Source organism: Chrysoperla carnea (assembly GCF_905475395.1).
Source record: "Chrysoperla carnea chromosome X unlocalized genomic scaffold, inChrCarn1.1 SUPER_X_unloc_74, whole genome shotgun sequence".
In the NCBI taxonomy this organism is placed as follows: domain Eukaryota; kingdom Metazoa; phylum Arthropoda; class Insecta; order Neuroptera; family Chrysopidae; genus Chrysoperla; species Chrysoperla carnea.
This window is the reverse complement of record NW_025408205.1, coordinates 1-18214: the sequence shown is the minus strand read 5'-3', so window position 1 is coordinate 18214 and position 18214 is coordinate 1. Positions and strand designations below refer to the sequence as shown.

Sequence of the window (18214 nt, the reverse complement as noted above, 5' to 3'; positions counted from 1 at the left end):
ATGATTTATTTTTTCAATTTCTATAATATATAAAATAATAAATTATAAATTTAATAATAATATTTATTTTATAAATTAAAATATATTTAATTTTTTTATTAACAATTATTAATAAACATAGTTTAATATTAATTATTTCAATCATACAAAACAATAATATTTTTAAGGTAAACTTAAAAAGTATATATTTTTATTTTTTATTTAATATCGATTTATTATAAATTATTAGTATATAAATAATTAAAAAATTTAATATATAAATATATATATTATAGTATAAGATTTCATTTTTAGAAAAACTTTTTTTGTCAATAATGAAAACGTATTATTATGAAATGTGTTAATCGAACATTGACAAAATATATTTCATTAGAAAATACTTTTATTTATGCATTAATATCAATAATTAACTATTAAATTAATTTTTTCATAATTATATAAAGAAATTTTATACTGATATAAGTATTTATATATTATAATATTTATTTTAAATATAAAAAAATTTATGACAAAATATATTATTAGAGTATTTGTTGAGATTAATATAAGATTATTTTAAATAAGAATTAATTTATATAATTATTAAAATATTATTAATTTTATGTTATGTAATTTTAATAAAAATAAATAATAATAATAATAAATATACAAATTTTTTAACAATTTAAATTTTATATGATCTAAATAATTTTGTTAAGTACGATATGAGAAATCATTGTAAGCTTCGTTAAGAAACTTTGTAATATAAAATAATAATAATAATATTAAATATATAAATAAATAAAATAAATTTGATATATATTTTTAGTTCATTCTGTGTATAAATCAAAGGATACCGAATAATTGGTAACGGATGCGATATATTATAGTATCGAGTATTAAAACATAATATATAAATTTATCTTGTTATTCAAATTTTTTGTTACTTAACTTATGTATTTAGAAAATTTATAATATTATTTATATAATTGACATAAAATCTTATAAATTGAAATTTTATTAATATGTATCAAAAGAAGAGAGTAACGTATTGATATAATATCAAAGGATACTGATTATTTAAATAACGAATACGTCATATATTGTTTGTGTAACGAAGTTCACTTGGCCATCTAGTTTAAAATAACATTTTCAATAGAAAGTTTATATGCTTTGTTTTTTTTTTTTCTTTAATTATTAAAAAAATAAATTGAAATTTAATTCAATCAAATTTTATAATAATTTTAAAAAAATTTTTCCTTTTAAAAAATATTTTGTGATGTTGTGATAATATGTATTAATACAAGTGCATCCTGATACTTTTATCTCTAGTAAAGGTATGAGTATCATGAACAGTTTTGTTATCTAATGATATTATTTTGATAATATTTTGTGTATATTCTTATAATATTTTGTCTAAATATCATCATAATACAATATTATTTTGATAATATTTTATGAATATTCTTATAATATGTTACCTAAATGTCATCATAATATGATGAATTATTTCCATAATAACATATAAAAAAAGAAAAAAAAAAAAAGAATCATTAATTTATAATTATTTAAATTGATTCTTTAAAAAAATATTATAATATATTATTTATAAAAATAATTTTTACTCTTATTTTAAATAAATTTGTGGCCTTTTATTAAAAGGCCTATGATCGATGTATTATTATTATAAAAATTAATGCAATGTTTTTAATTTATGCTTTCTTTTCAGTTTTCTTTGGTAATAACACTGCTTGAATGTTTGGTAATACACCACCTTGAGCAATTGTTACACCAGATAATAATTTATTTAATTCTTCATCATTACGAATTGCCAATTGTAAATGACGTGGAATGATACGTGTTTTTTTGTTATCACGGGCAGCATTACCAGCTAACTCGAGAACTTCTGCAGCCAAATATTCCATAACAGCAGCCAAATATACTGGGGCACCAGCACCTACTCGTTCAGCATAATTTCCTTTTCGTAATAATCTGTGAATTCTTCCAACAGGAAATTGTAATCCTGCTCGGCTTGATCTTGACTTTGCCTTTCCCTTTACTTTACCACCTTTACCTCGTCCAGACATAGCGAATAAATTTATTTAATTAATATTTTTTTTTGTAAATATAATCACACAGATGTGTACGTTACGGGGATTGTAACATAAATGTTTAAAATGTTATTTGGGTATTTTAATTTATAATATTTATAAAATATAAAACTTTAAAAATAAACCAATCACCTTATAGTATTATTTTTAGCCAATCAGAGAGTAGTATTCATTTTTATTGTTATATCCATCTTCGCGTATATAATACGCTAGTTGTATACACGACACGCTCATACATATACTGACTGGTGTTCTGTAACTATCTGTGTATATTAATTGTTTGTAACAATGCCACCAAAAACAAGTGGAAAAGCAGCAAAAAAAGCTGGCAAAGCTCAAAAAAATATATCAAAGAGTGATAAGAAAAAGAAGAGGAAGCGCAAGGAATCATATGCAATTTACATTTACAAAGTATTAAAACAAGTGCATCCTGATACTGGTATCTCTAGTAAAGCTATGAGTATCATGAACAGTTTTGTTAATGATATTTTTGAACGTATTGCTGCTGAAGCATCACGTTTAGCACATTATAATAAACGTTCAACAATCACAAGTCGGGAAATTCAAACCGCAGTTCGATTATTATTACCTGGTGAATTGGCAAAGCACGCTGTTAGTGAAGGTACTAAAGCTGTTACAAAATATACAAGTTCAAAATAAATAAATCGAAAATATTATTTAATTGATAACATAAAAATACATCAACATATAAAAATGGCTCTCTTTTTAAGAGAGCCATCAAATTTTTTAAATAAGAGTAAATTATTTTTATATATACAAAAAAATAAAATAAACAATTATTAATATCATATTTAATATAAAATTTTATATATTAATAGCTTGAATATATCTATTATTAGTATATCAATATTATTAATTTTAAATATAATAAAGGATATCGCGGAATATATATCGTAAATCAGTGTAATGCAAATGCATTACATTACCTTTATTATTTTCATTTTACATTTACTACTTGTTTATGTACGCTTATAATTATTAGAAAAATATTTTTAATAATTTTAAAAAATAAATGAAATAATAAAAATTTAATAATAAATTATTTATTGAAAGTATAAAAAATGGTATAGCAAAATCTTTATTTTCTTTGATTAAGGCGAAATGTTTTATTAGTTATAAATTCGATAATCTCCTATCGATACTTGTTACTCTTAACTTGTATATATAAAAAATATAATAGTATATTAATTTATAATAAAATTTTTTCAAAAATTCAATAAGTTATTGTAAAATAAAATAGATAATATACAAATTATAATTTATTATTGCAGATATATTACAATAAAAAAAAAAAAAATAAATAAAAATATTTGGTAATGTATGTTATAAACAAAATAATTTGTTGTAAACAAATTATATAATATGTTATATTTATTAACAAATTTATTTACTCTTATATAAATAAAATTAGTGGCTTCCCAAAAAGGAAAGCCTGTTTAAATTTATCGGATGTATTAAATATTCTTTAATAAATTTACTAAATATTTTAAGTAAATTATTATATTTTCTTAACCTCCAAAACCATACAAAGTACGACCTTGTCGTTTTAATGCATATACAACATCCATAGCTGTAACTGTTTTACGTTTTGCGTGTTCAGTATATGTAACAGCATCCCGAATAACATTTTCAAGGAATACTTTAAGTACACCACGTGTTTCTTCATAAATTAAACCAGAGATACGTTTTACTCCACCTCGTCGTGCTAAACGACGAATTGCAGGTTTTGTAATACCTTGGATATTATCACGCAAAACTTTTCTATGACGTTTTGCACCCCCTTTTCCAAGACCCTTTCCACCTTTTCCTCTGCCAGTCATTTTAATAAAAAATTATTTACAATATTTTAACGAACGGATAACACGTGTGTTAACCTCACAAGTATTGTAATGTATGTGAGCGCCGGTACAATTGTGCCTTTTTATATAAAGCATTAAAGATTTTTTAAGCCACGCCTATACAATTTGATTAGTCCATACTCTGATAGCTATCCAATAGGATATGACAACAAAAATTTTGAAATTTCATATAAATATAAATACAACACATTTATTTCGCATTTAAACATTTGACTTTGTAGTATCAAATTGTCGAATATAATTTTTAAAATTGTGTGTTTTTTTGTAAAAACATTATTATTTGAAAATGGCTAGAACCAAGCAAACTGCACGTAAATCAACTGGTGGTAAAGCACCAAGAAAACAATTAGCAACGAAAGCTGCACGTAAAAGTGCACCAGCAACTGGTGGAGTAAAAAAACCACACAGATATCGTCCTGGTACAGTAGCTTTACGAGAAATTCGTCGTTATCAAAAAAGTACTGAATTGTTAATTCGTAAATTACCATTCCAACGTTTAGTACGTGAAATTGCACAAGATTTTAAAACCGATTTACGTTTCCAAAGTTCAGCTGTTATGGCATTACAAGAAGCTAGTGAAGCCTATTTAGTAGGTTTATTTGAAGATACCAATTTATGCGCAATTCATGCAAAGCGTGTTACAATTATGCCTAAGGATATACAATTGGCAAGACGTATTCGTGGAGAACGTGCATAAGCGTTTTAAATGACAATTTAAAAAAAAAAAAAACAAATAAGAAATATTTTCGGTCCTATATATAGGACCAAAATATATTATTAAATAAGAGTATATTATTTTTATTAAAAAATATATATATATATATATATATATATAAATTATTGAAATAAAATTAAACATTATTAAAATTTTGTTATAATTATAAGCGATTGCTATTTCTAAAAATAAATAAATTTCATAAAATTTATATTATTTTATATTCATTTGAAATATTAAAAAAACTTCTCGCTTTAAAGTAACCATGATATGAGTTATAAATGCAATAAAATTTTATACAAAAAATAATATTTATTTGTTGACGAATAATATAAAAGGTTTACATTTCTAAATAACATATATTTATATATGGTGTGTAAAAAAAAAGAAAAGAAGAAAAATAATTTATATTTTTAATATAAAAAGGCAACCGCACACAGTGTTCCCAAGCGGTCACCCATCCAAGTACTGACTGTGCCCAATGTTGCTTAACTTCGGTGATCGGACGAGAACCGGTGTTTTCAACGTGGTATGGCTGTTGCCAGTAATAAATGAAAATTTTTACAAATATATATTTTTCATAAATATCATTAATATTAAAGTATATTATTAAAATTTTCAATGAAGTAATCAATTTAAATATATACTTATTTATTATACCATATATTTTAAATAAAAATGCAACCGCACACAGTATTCTCAAGTGGCCACCCATCCGTGGTACTGACTGTGGCAAATGTTTCTTAACTATTATTTTATAAAATATTTATACAAAAAATAATTTACTCTTATCAAATATTAATTTGTGGCCTGTATTAAGGCCTATGTTATTTTCATTTTTTAGCAAAAATAATGAAATATTTCAATATATTATTAAAGTAACAGATCATTTCTTTTTTGGTGCTGCTTTTTTAATTTTTGTAGGAGATGATTTGGCAACAGAAGCTTTCTTAGCTTTTGGTGCTTTCGGTTTACGAGCAGGGCTACTTTTGGCAGCGGATTTTGTACTTTTTGCTGGTTTTGCTTTAACTGGTGCTTTTTTTGATGCCGCTGATGATTTTGCAGTAACTTTTTTAGCAGCAGTTGATGATGATGGAGTCGCTTTTTTTGCTTTAGGCTTTTTGGCTGCCAATGATGTAGTTGTGGCTTTCTTTTCTTTTGGTGCCCGTTTACTTTTAGCACTCTTTGCTGAACCTTTTGCTCCACTTTCTTTTTTGGATACTTTTGATTTAGCTGAAGAATTAGATGAAGCGGAAGCAGCCAATTTGAATGAACCAGATGCACCTTTACCTTTAGTTTGTACCAAGGCTCCCTCAGTTACAGCAGCTTTTAAATATTTTTTAATAAATGGTGAAATTTTATCAGAATCCACTTTATAATTTGCAGCTAAATATTTTTTAATTGCTTGTAATGATGAACCACCACGTTCTTTTAAATTTTTAATTGCGTTAACAACCATTTCTGATGTACGTGGATGTGTTGGTTTTGAATGTTGTTTTGTACGTTTAGCACCAGAAGCTGTTGCTTTTTTTGTTGGTGTTGTAGAAGCAGCAGTAACCGCAGTTGCTGCAACAGCTGTAGAATTTTCTTCGGCCATATTTTTTTACTTTATAAAAATAATGTATTTATTATAAATATTTAAATGATAAAATATAATAATTCTATCAAATAAAAAATAAAGGTTTTCAATTATATCATTATTCACAATAATATAAGTCCCTATGTAAGTCAAAGTACCATGTAGAAAACACATAAAAATTAAATAGTATTTCTAATTTACTGTCGTAGTAAACATGATTTATTTTTTCAATTTCTATAATATATAAAATAATAAATTATAAATTTAATAATAATATTTATTTTATAAATTAAAATATATTTAATTTTTTTATTAACAATTATTAATAAACATAGTTTAATATTAATTATTTCAATCATACAAAACAATAATATTTTTAAGGTAAACTTAAAAAGTATATATTTTTATTTTTTATTTAATATCGATTTATTATAAATTATTAGTATATAAATAATTAAAAAATTTAATATATAAATATATATATTATAGTATAAGATTTCATTTTTAGAAAAACTTTTTTTGTCAATAATGAAAACGTATTATTATGAAATGTGTTAATCGAACATTGACAAAATATATTTCATTAGAAAATACTTTTATTTATGCATTAATATCAATAATTAACTATTAAATTAATTTTTTCATAATTATATAAAGAAATTTTATACTGATATAAGTATTTATATATTATAATATTTATTTTAAATATAAAAAAATTTATGACAAAATATATTATTAGAGTATTTGTTGAGATTAATATAAGATTATTTTAAATAAGAATTAATTTATATAATTATTAAAATATTATTAATTTTATGTTATGTAATTTTAATAAAAATAAATAATAATAATAATAAATATACAAATTTTTTAACAATTTAAATTTTATATGATCTAAATAATTTTGTTAAGTACGATATGAGAAATCATTGTAAGCTTCGTTAAGAAACTTTGTAATATAAAATAATAATAATAATATTAAATATATAAATAAATAAAATAAATTTGATATATATTTTTAGTTCATTCTGTGTATAAATCAAATGATACCGAATAATTGGTAACGGATGCGATATATTATAGTATCGAGTATTAAAACATAATATATAAATTTATCTTGTTATTCAAATTTTTTGTTACTTAACTTATGTATTTAGAAAATTTATAATATTATTTATATAATTGACATAAAATCTTATAAATTGAAATTTTATTAATATGTATCAAAAGAAGAGAGTAACGTATTGATATAATATCAAAGGATACTGATTATTTAAATAACGAATACGTCATATATTGTTTGTGTAACGAAGTTCACTTGGCCATCTAGTTTAAAATAACATTTTCAATAGAAAGTTTATATGCTTTGTTTTTTTTTTTTCTTTAATTATTAAAAAAATAAATTGAAATTTAATTCAATCAAATTTTATAATAATTTTAAAAAAATTTTTCCTTTTAAAAAATATTTTGTGATGTTGTGATAATATGTATTAATACAAGTGCATCCTGATACTTATTATCTCTAGTAAAGGTATGAGTATCATGAACAGTTTTGTTATCTAATGATATTATTTTGATAATATTTTGTGTATATTCTTATAATATTTTGTCTAAATATCATCATAATACAATATTATTTTGATAATATTTTATGAATATTCTTATAATATGTTACCTAAATGTCATCATAATATGATGAATTATTTCCATAATAACATATAAAAAAAGAAAAAAAAAAAAAGAATCATTAATTTATAATTATTTAAATTGATTCTTTAAAAAAATATTATAATATATTATTTATAAAAATAATTTTTACTCTTATTTTAAATAAATTTGTGGCCTTTTATTAAAAGGCCTATGATCGATGTATTATTATTATAAAAATTAATGCAATGTTTTTAATTTATGCTTTCTTTTCAGTTTTCTTTGGTAATAACACTGCTTGAATGTTTGGTAATACACCACCTTGAGCAATTGTTACACCAGATAATAATTTATTTAATTCTTCATCATTACGAATTGCCAATTGTAAATGACGTGGAATGATACGTGTTTTTTTGTTATCACGGGCAGCATTACCAGCTAACTCGAGAACTTCTGCAGCCAAATATTCCATAACAGCAGCCAAATATACTGGGGCACCAGCACCTACTCGTTCAGCATAATTTCCTTTTCGTAATAATCTGTGAATTCTTCCAACAGGAAATTGTAATCCTGCTCGGCTTGATCTTGACTTTGCCTTTCCCTTTACTTTACCACCTTTACCTCGTCCAGACATAGCGAATAAATTTATTTAATTAATATTTTTTTTTGTAAATATAATCACACAGATGTGTACGTTACGGGGATTGTAACATAAATGTTTAAAATGTTATTTGGGTATTTTAATTTATAATATTTATAAAATATAAAACTTTAAAAATAAACCTTATCACCTTATAGTATTATTTTTACCAATCAGAGAGTAGTATTCATTTTTATTGTTATATCCATCTTCGCGTATATAATACGCTAGTTGTATACACGACACGCTCATACATATACTGACTGGTGTTCTGTAACTATCTGTGTATATTAATTGTTTGTAACAATGCCACCAAAAACAAGTGGAAAAGCAGCAAAAAAAGCTGGCAAAGCTCAAAAAAATATATCAAAGAGTGATAAGAAAAAGAAGAGGAAGCGCAAGGAATCATATGCAATTTACATTTACAAAGTATTAAAACAAGTGCATCCTGATACTGGTATCTCTAGTAAAGCTATGAGTATCATGAACAGTTTTGTTAATGATATTTTTGAACGTATTGCTGCTGAAGCATCACGTTTAGCACATTATAATAAACGTTCAACAATCACAAGTCGGGAAATTCAAACCGCAGTTCGATTATTATTACCTGGTGAATTGGCAAAGCACGCTGTTAGTGAAGGTACTAAAGCTGTTACAAAATATACAAGTTCAAAATAAATAAATCGAAAATATTATTTAATTGATAACATAAAAATACATCAACATATAAAAATGGCTCTCTTTTTAAGAGAGCCATCAAATTTTTTAAATAAGAGTAAATTATTTTTATATATACAAAAAAATAAAATAAACAATTATTAATATCATATTTAATATAAAATTTTATATATTAATAGCTTGAATATATCTATTATTAGTATATCAATATTATTAATTTTAAATATAATAAAGGATATCGCGGAATATATATCGTAAATCAGTGTAATGCAAATGCATTACATTACCTTTATTATTTTCATTTTACATTTACTACTTGTTTATGTACGCTTATAATTATTAGAAAAATATTTTTAATAATTTTAAAAAATAAATGAAATAATAAAAATTTAATAATAAATTATTTATTGAAAGTATAAAAAATGGTATAGCAAAATCTTTATTTTCTTTGATTAAGGCGAAATGTTTTATTAGTTATAAATTCGATAATCTCCTATCGATACTTGTTACTCTTAACTTGTATATATAAAAAATATAATAGTATATTAATTTATAATAAAATTTTTTCAAAAATTCAATAAGTTATTGTAAAATAAAATAGATAATATACAAATTATAATTTATTATTGCAGATATATTACAATAAAAAAAAAAAAAATAAATAAAAATATTTGGTAATGTATGTTATAAACAAAATAATTTGTTGTAAACAAATTATATAATATGTTATATTTATTAACAAATTTATTTACTCTTATATAAATAAAATTAGTGGCTTCCCAAAAAGGAAAGCCTGTTTAAATTTATCGGATGTATTAAATATTCTTTAATAAATTTACTAAATATTTTAAGTAAATTATTATATTTTCTTAACCTCCAAAACCATACAAAGTACGACCTTGTCGTTTTAATGCATATACAACATCCATAGCTGTAACTGTTTTACGTTTTGCGTGTTCAGTATATGTAACAGCATCCCGAATAACATTTTCAAGGAATACTTTAAGTACACCACGTGTTTCTTCATAAATTAAACCAGAGATACGTTTTACTCCACCTCGTCGTGCTAAACGACGAATTGCAGGTTTTGTAATACCTTGGATATTATCACGCAAAACTTTTCTATGACGTTTTGCACCCCCTTTTCCAAGACCCTTTCCACCTTTTCCTCTGCCAGTCATTTTAATAAAAAATTATTTACAATATTTTAACGAACGGATAACACGTGTGTTAACCTCACAAGTATTGTAATGTATGTGAGCGCCGGTACAATTGTGCCTTTTTATATAAAGCATTAAAGATTTTTTAAGCCACGCCTATACAATTTGATTAGTCCATACTCTGATAGCTATCCAATAGGATATGACAACAAAAATTTTGAAATTTCATATAAATATAAATACAACACATTTATTTCGCATTTAAACATTTGACTTTGTAGTATCAAATTGTCGAATATAATTTTTAAAATTGTGTGTTTTTTTGTAAAAACATTATTATTTGAAAATGGCTAGAACCAAGCAAACTGCACGTAAATCAACTGGTGGTAAAGCACCAAGAAAACAATTAGCAACGAAAGCTGCACGTAAAAGTGCACCAGCAACTGGTGGAGTAAAAAAACCACACAGATATCGTCCTGGTACAGTAGCTTTACGAGAAATTCGTCGTTATCAAAAAAGTACTGAATTGTTAATTCGTAAATTACCATTCCAACGTTTAGTACGTGAAATTGCACAAGATTTTAAAACCGATTTACGTTTCCAAAGTTCAGCTGTTATGGCATTACAAGAAGCTAGTGAAGCCTATTTAGTAGGTTTATTTGAAGATACCAATTTATGCGCAATTCATGCAAAGCGTGTTACAATTATGCCTAAGGATATACAATTGGCAAGACGTATTCGTGGAGAACGTGCATAAGCGTTTTAAATGACAATTTAAAAAAAAAAAAAACAAATAAGAAATATTTTCGGTCCTATATATAGGACCAACATATATTATTAAATAAGAGTATATTATTTTTATTAAAAAATATATATATATATATATATATAAATTATTGAAATAAAATTAAACATTATTAAAATTTTGTTATAATTATAAGCGATTGCTATTTCTAAAAATAAATAAATTTCATAAAATTTATATTATTTTATATTCATTTGAAATATTAAAAAAACTTCTCGCTTTAAAGTAACCATGATATGAGTTATAAATGCAATAAAATTTTATACAAAAAATAATATTTATTTGTTGACGAATAATATAAAAGGTTTACATTTCTAAATAACATATATTTATATATGGTGTGTAAAAAAAAAGAAAAGAAGAAAAATAATTTATATTTTTAATATAAAAAGGCAACCGCACACAGTGTTCCCAAGCGGTCACCCATCCAAGTACTGACTGTGCCCAATGTTGCTTAACTTCGGTGATCGGACGAGAACCGGTGTTTTCAACGTGGTATGGCTGTTGCCAGTAATAAATGAAAATTTTTACAAATATATATTTTTCATAAATATCATTAATATTAAAGTATATTATTAAAATTTTCAATGAAGTAATCAATTTAAATATATACTTATTTATTATACCATATATTTTAAATAAAAATGCAACCGCACACAGTATTCTCAAGTGGCCACCCATCCGTGGTACTGACTGTGGCAAATGTTTCTTAACTATTATTTTATAAAATATTTATACAAAAAATAATTTACTCTTATCAAATATTAATTTGTGGCCTGTATTAAGGCCTATGTTATTTTCATTTTTTAGCAAAAATAATGAAATATTTCAATATATTATTAAAGTAACAGATCATTTCTTTTTTGGTGCTGCTTTTTTAATTTTTGTAGGAGATGATTTGGCAACAGAAGCTTTCTTAGCTTTTGGTGCTTTCGGTTTACGAGCAGGGCTACTTTTGGCAGCGGATTTTGTACTTTTTGCTGGTTTTGCTTTAACTGGTGCTTTTTTTGATGCCGCTGATGATTTTGCAGTAACTTTTTTAGCAGCAGTTGATGATGATGGAGTCGCTTTTTTTGCTTTAGGCTTTTTGGCTGCCAATGATGTAGTTGTGGCTTTCTTTTCTTTTGGTGCCCGTTTACTTTTAGCACTCTTTGCTGAACCTTTTGCTCCACTTTCTTTTTTGGATACTTTTGATTTAGCTGAAGAATTAGATGAAGCGGAAGCAGCCAATTTGAATGAACCAGATGCACCTTTACCTTTAGTTTGTACCAAGGCTCCCTCAGTTACAGCAGCTTTTAAATATTTTTTAATAAATGGTGAAATTTTATCAGAATCCACTTTATAATTTGCAGCTAAATATTTTTTAATTGCTTGTAATGATGAACCACCACGTTCTTTTAAATTTTTAATTGCGTTAACAACCATTTCTGATGTACGTGGATGTGTTGGTTTTGAATGTTGTTTTGTACGTTTAGCACCAGAAGCTGTTGCTTTTTTTGTTGGTGTTGTAGAAGCAGCAGTAACCGCAGTTGCTGCAACAGCTGTAGAATTTTCTTCGGCCATATTTTTTTACTTTATAAAAATAATGTATTTATTATAAATATTTAAATGATAAAATATAATAATTCTATCAAATAAAAAATAAAGGTTTTCAATTATATCATTATTCACAATAATATAAGTCCCTATGTAAGTCAAAGTACCATGTAGAAAACACATAAAAATTAAATAGTATTTCTAATTTACTGTCGTAGTAAACATGATTTATTTTTTCAATTTCTATAATATATAAAATAATAAATTATAAATTTAATAATAATATTTATTTTATAAATTAAAATATATTTAATTTTTTTATTAACAATTATTAATAAACATAGTTTAATATTAATTATTTCAATCATACAAAACAATAATATTTTTAAGGTAAACTTAAAAAGTATATATTTTTATTTTTTATTTAATATCGATTTATTATAAATTATTAGTATATAAATAATTAAAAAATTTAATATATAAATATATATAGTATAGTATAAGATTTCATTTTTAGAAAAACTTTTTTTGTCAATAATGAAAACGTATTATTATGAAATGTGTTAATCGAACATTGACAAAATATATTTCATTAGAAAATACTTTTATTTATGCATTAATATCAATAATTAACTATTAAATTAATTTTTTCATAATTATATAAAGAAATTTTATACTGATATAAGTATTTATATATTATAATATTTATTTTAAATATAAAAAAATTTATGACAAAATATATTATTAGAGTATTTGTTGAGATTAATATAAGATTATTTTAAATAAGAATTAATTTATATAATTATTAAAATATTATTAATTTTATGTTATGTAATTTTAATAAAAATAAATAATAATAATAATAAATATACAAATTTTTTAACAATTTAAATTTTATATGATCTAAATAATTTTGTTAAGTACGATATGAGAAATCATTGTAAGCTTCGTTAAGAAACTTTGTAATATAAAATAATAATAATAATATTAAATATATAAATAAATAAAATAAATTTGATATATATTTTTAGTTCATTCTGTGTATAAATCAAAGGATACCGAATAATTGGTAACGGATGCGATATATTATAGTATCGAGTATTAAAACATAATATATAAATTTATCTTGTTATTCAAATTTTTTGTTACTTAACTTATGTATTTAGAAAATTTATAATATTATTTATATAATTGACATAAAATCTTATAAATTGAAATTTTATTAATATGTATCAAAAGAAGAGAGTAACGTATTGATATAATATCAAAGGATACTGATTATTTAAATAACGAATACGTCATATATTGTTTGTGTAACGAAGTTCACTTGGCCATCTAGTTTAAAATAACATTTTCAATAGAAAGTTTATATGCTTTGTTTTTTTTTTTTCTTTAATTATTAAAAAAATAAATTGAAATTTAATTCAATCAAATTTTATAATAATTTTAAAAAAATTTTTCCTTTTAAAAAATATTTTGTGATGTTGTGATAATATGTATTAATACAAGTGCATCCTGATACTTTTATCTCTAGTAAAGGTATGAGTATCATGAACAGTTTTGTTATCTAATGATATTATTTTGATAATATTTTGTGTATATTCTTATAATATTTTGTCTAAATATCATCATAATACAATATTATTTTGATAATATTTTATGAATATTCTTATAATATGTTACCTAAATGTCATCATAATATGATGAATTATTTCCATAATAACATATAAAAAAAGAAAAAAAAAAAAAGAATCATTAATTTATAATTATTTAAATTGATTCTTTAAAAAAATATTATAATATATTATTTATAAAAATAATTTTTACTCTTATTTTAAATAAATTTGTGGCCTTTTATTAAAAGGCCTATGATCGATGTATTATTATTATAAAAATTAATGCAATGTTTTTAATTTATGCTTTCTTTTCAGTTTTCTTTGGTAATAACACTGCTTGAATGTTTGGTAATACACCACCTTGAGCAATTGTTACACCAGATAATAATTTATTTAATTCTTCATCATTACGAATTGCCAATTGTAAATGACGTGGAATGATACGTGTTTTTTTGTTATCACGGGCAGCATTACCAGCTAACTCGAGAACTTCTGCAGCCAAATATTCCATAACAGCAGCCAAATATACTGGGGCACCAGCACCTACTCGTTCAGCATAATTTCCTTTTCGTAATAATCTGTGAATTCTTCCAACAGGAAATTGTAATCCTGCTCGGCTTGATCTTGACTTTGCCTTTCCCTTTACTTTACCACCTTTACCTCGTCCAGACATAGCGAATAAATTTATTTAATTAATATTTTTTTTTGTAAATATAATCACACAGATGTGTACGTTACGGGGATTGTAACATAAATGTTTAAAATGTTATTTGGGTATTTTAATTTATAATATTTATAAAATATAAAACTTTAAAAATAAACCAATCACCTTATAGTATTATTTTTAGCCAATCAGAGAGTAGTATTCATTTTTATTGTTATATCCATCTTCGCGTATATAATACGCTAGTTGTATACACGACACGCTCATACATATACTGACTGGTGTTCTGTAACTATCTGTGTATATTAATTGTTTGTAACAATGCCACCAAAAACAAGTGGAAAAGCAGCAAAAAAAGCTGGCAAAGCTCAAAAAAATATATCAAAGAGTGATAAGAAAAAGAAGAGGAAGCGCAAGGAATCATATGCAATTTACATTTACAAAGTATTAAAACAAGTGCATCCTGATACTGGTATCTCTAGTAAAGCTATGAGTATCATGAACAGTTTTGTTAATGATATTTTTGAACGTATTGCTGCTGAAGCATCACGTTTAGCACATTATAATAAACGTTCAACAATCACAAGTCGGGAAATTCAAACCGCAGTTCGATTATTATTACCTGGTGAATTGGCAAAGCACGCTGTTAGTGAAGGTACTAAAGCTGTTACAAAATATACAAGTTCAAAATAAATAAATCGAAAATATTATTTAATTGATAACATAAAAATACATCAACATATAAAAACGGCTCTCTTTTTAAGAGAGCCATCAAATTTTTTAAATAAGAGTAAATTATTTTTATATATACAAAAAAATAAAATAAACAATTATTAATATCATATTTAATATAAAATTTTATATATTAATAGCTTGAATATATCTATTATTAGTATATCAATATTATTAATTTTAAATATAATAAAGGATATCGCGGAATATATATCGTAAATCAATGTAATGCATTTGCATTACATTACCTTTATTATTTTCATTTTACATTTACTACTTGTTTATGTACGCTTATAATTATTAGAAAAATATTTTTAATAATTTTAAAAAATAAATGAAATAATAAAAATTTAATAATAAATTATTTATTGAAAGTATAAAAAATGGTATAGCAAAATCTTTATTTTCTTTGATTAAGGCGAAATGTTTTATTAGTTATAAATTCGATAATCTCCTATCGATACTTGTTACTCTTAACTTGTATATATAAAAAATATAATAGTATATTAATTTATAATAAAATTTTTTCAAAAATTCAATAAGTTATTGTAAAATAAAATAGATAATATACAAATTATAATTTATTATTGCAGATATATTACAATAAAAAAAAAAAAAAATAAATAAAAATATTTGGTAATGTATGTTATAAACAAAATAATTTGTTGTAAACAAATTATATAATATGTTATATTTATTAACAAATTTATTTACTCTTATATAAATAAAATTAGTGGCTTCCCAAAAAGGAAAGCCTGTTTAAATTTATCGGATGTATTAAATATTCTTTAATAAATTTACTAAATATTTTAAGTAAATTATTATATTTTCTTAACCTCCAAAACCATACAAAGTACGACCTTGTCGTTTTAATGCATATACAACATCCATAGCTGTAACTGTTTTACGTTTTGCGTGTTCAGTATATGTAACAGCATCCCGAATAACATTTTCAAGGAATACTTTAAGTACACCACGTGTTTCTTCATAAATTAAACCAGAGATACGTTTTACTCCACCTCGTCGTGCTAAACGACGAATTGCAGGTTTTGTAATACCTTGGATATTATCACGCAAAACTTTTCTATGACGTTTTGCACCCCCCTTTCCAAGACCCTTTCCACCTTTTCCTCTGCCAGTCATTTTAATAAAAAATTATTTACAATATTTTAACGAACGGATAACACGTGTGTTAACCTCACAAGTATTGTAATGTATGTGAGCGCCGGTACAATTGTGCCTTTTTATATAAAGCATTAAAGATTTTTTAAGCCACGCCTATACAATTTGATTAGTCCATACTCTGATAGCTATCCAATAGGATATGACAACAAAAATTTTGAAATTTCATATAAATATAAATACAACACATTTATTTCGCATTTAAACATTTGACTTTGTAGTATCAAATTGTCGAATATAATTTTTAAAATTGTGTGTTTTTTTGTAAAAACATTATTATTTGAAAATGGCTAGAACCAAGCAAACTGCACGTAAATCAACTGGTGGTAAAGCACCAAGAAAACAATTAGCAACGAAAGCTGCACGTAAAAGTGCACCAGCAACTGGTGGAGTAAAAAAACCACACAGATATCGTCCTGGTACAGTAGCTTTACGAGAAATTCGTCGTTATCAAAAAAGTACTGAATTGTTAATTCGTAAATTACCATTCCAACGTTTAGTACGTGAAATTGCACAAGATTTTAAAACCGATTTACGTTTCCAAAGTTCAGCTGTTATGGCATTACAAGAAGCTAGTGAAGCCTATTTAGTAGGTTTATTTGAAGATACCAATTTATGCGCAATTCATGCAAAGCGTGTTACAATTATGCCTAAGGATATACAATTGGCAAGACGTATTCGTGGAGAACGTGCATAAGCGTTTTAAATGACAATTTAAAAAAAAAAAAAAACAAATAAGAAATATTTTCGGTCCTATATATAGGACCAACATATATTATTAAATAAGAGTATATTATTTTTATTAAAAAATATATATATATATATATATATAAATTATTGAAATAAAATTAAACATTATTAAAATTTTGTTATAATTATAAGCGATTGCTATTTCTAAAAATAAATAAATTTCATAAAATTTATATTATTTTATATTCATTTGAAATATTAAAAAAACTTCTCGCTTTAAAGTAACCATGATATGAGTTATAAATGCAATAAAATTTTATACAAAAAATAATATTTATTTGTTGACGAATAATATAAAAGGTTTACATTTCTAAATAACATATATTTATATATGGTGTGTAAAAAAAAAGAAAAGAAGAAAAATAATTTATATTTTTAATATAAAAAGGCAACCGCACACAGTGTTCCCAAGCGGTCACCCATCCAAGTACTGACTGTGCCCAATGTTGCTTAACTTCGGTGATCGGACGAGAACCGGTGTTTTCAACGTGGTATGGCTGTTGCCAGTAATAAATGAAAATTTTTACAAATATATATTTT

General features: G+C 23.7%; 3 non-coding genes across 3 annotated transcripts; all 3 read right to left on the bottom strand.

Annotated features, from left to right (window-relative positions):
* Positions 1-5109: 5109 nt before the first annotated feature.
* Positions 5110-5228, bottom strand: LOC123304640. The gene has a single exon (XR_006536640.1). It is a non-coding gene; the product is annotated as a 5S ribosomal RNA (ribosomal RNA).
* A 6356-nt stretch (positions 5229-11584) lies between these two features.
* On the bottom strand, positions 11585-11703 carry LOC123304639. Its single transcript, XR_006536639.1, has one exon. It is a non-coding gene; the product is annotated as a 5S ribosomal RNA (ribosomal RNA).
* A 6357-nt stretch (positions 11704-18060) lies between these two features.
* LOC123304637 lies at positions 18061-18179 on the bottom strand. Its single transcript, XR_006536637.1, has one exon. It is a non-coding gene; the product is annotated as a 5S ribosomal RNA (ribosomal RNA).
* Positions 18180-18214: the final 35 nt, after the last annotated feature.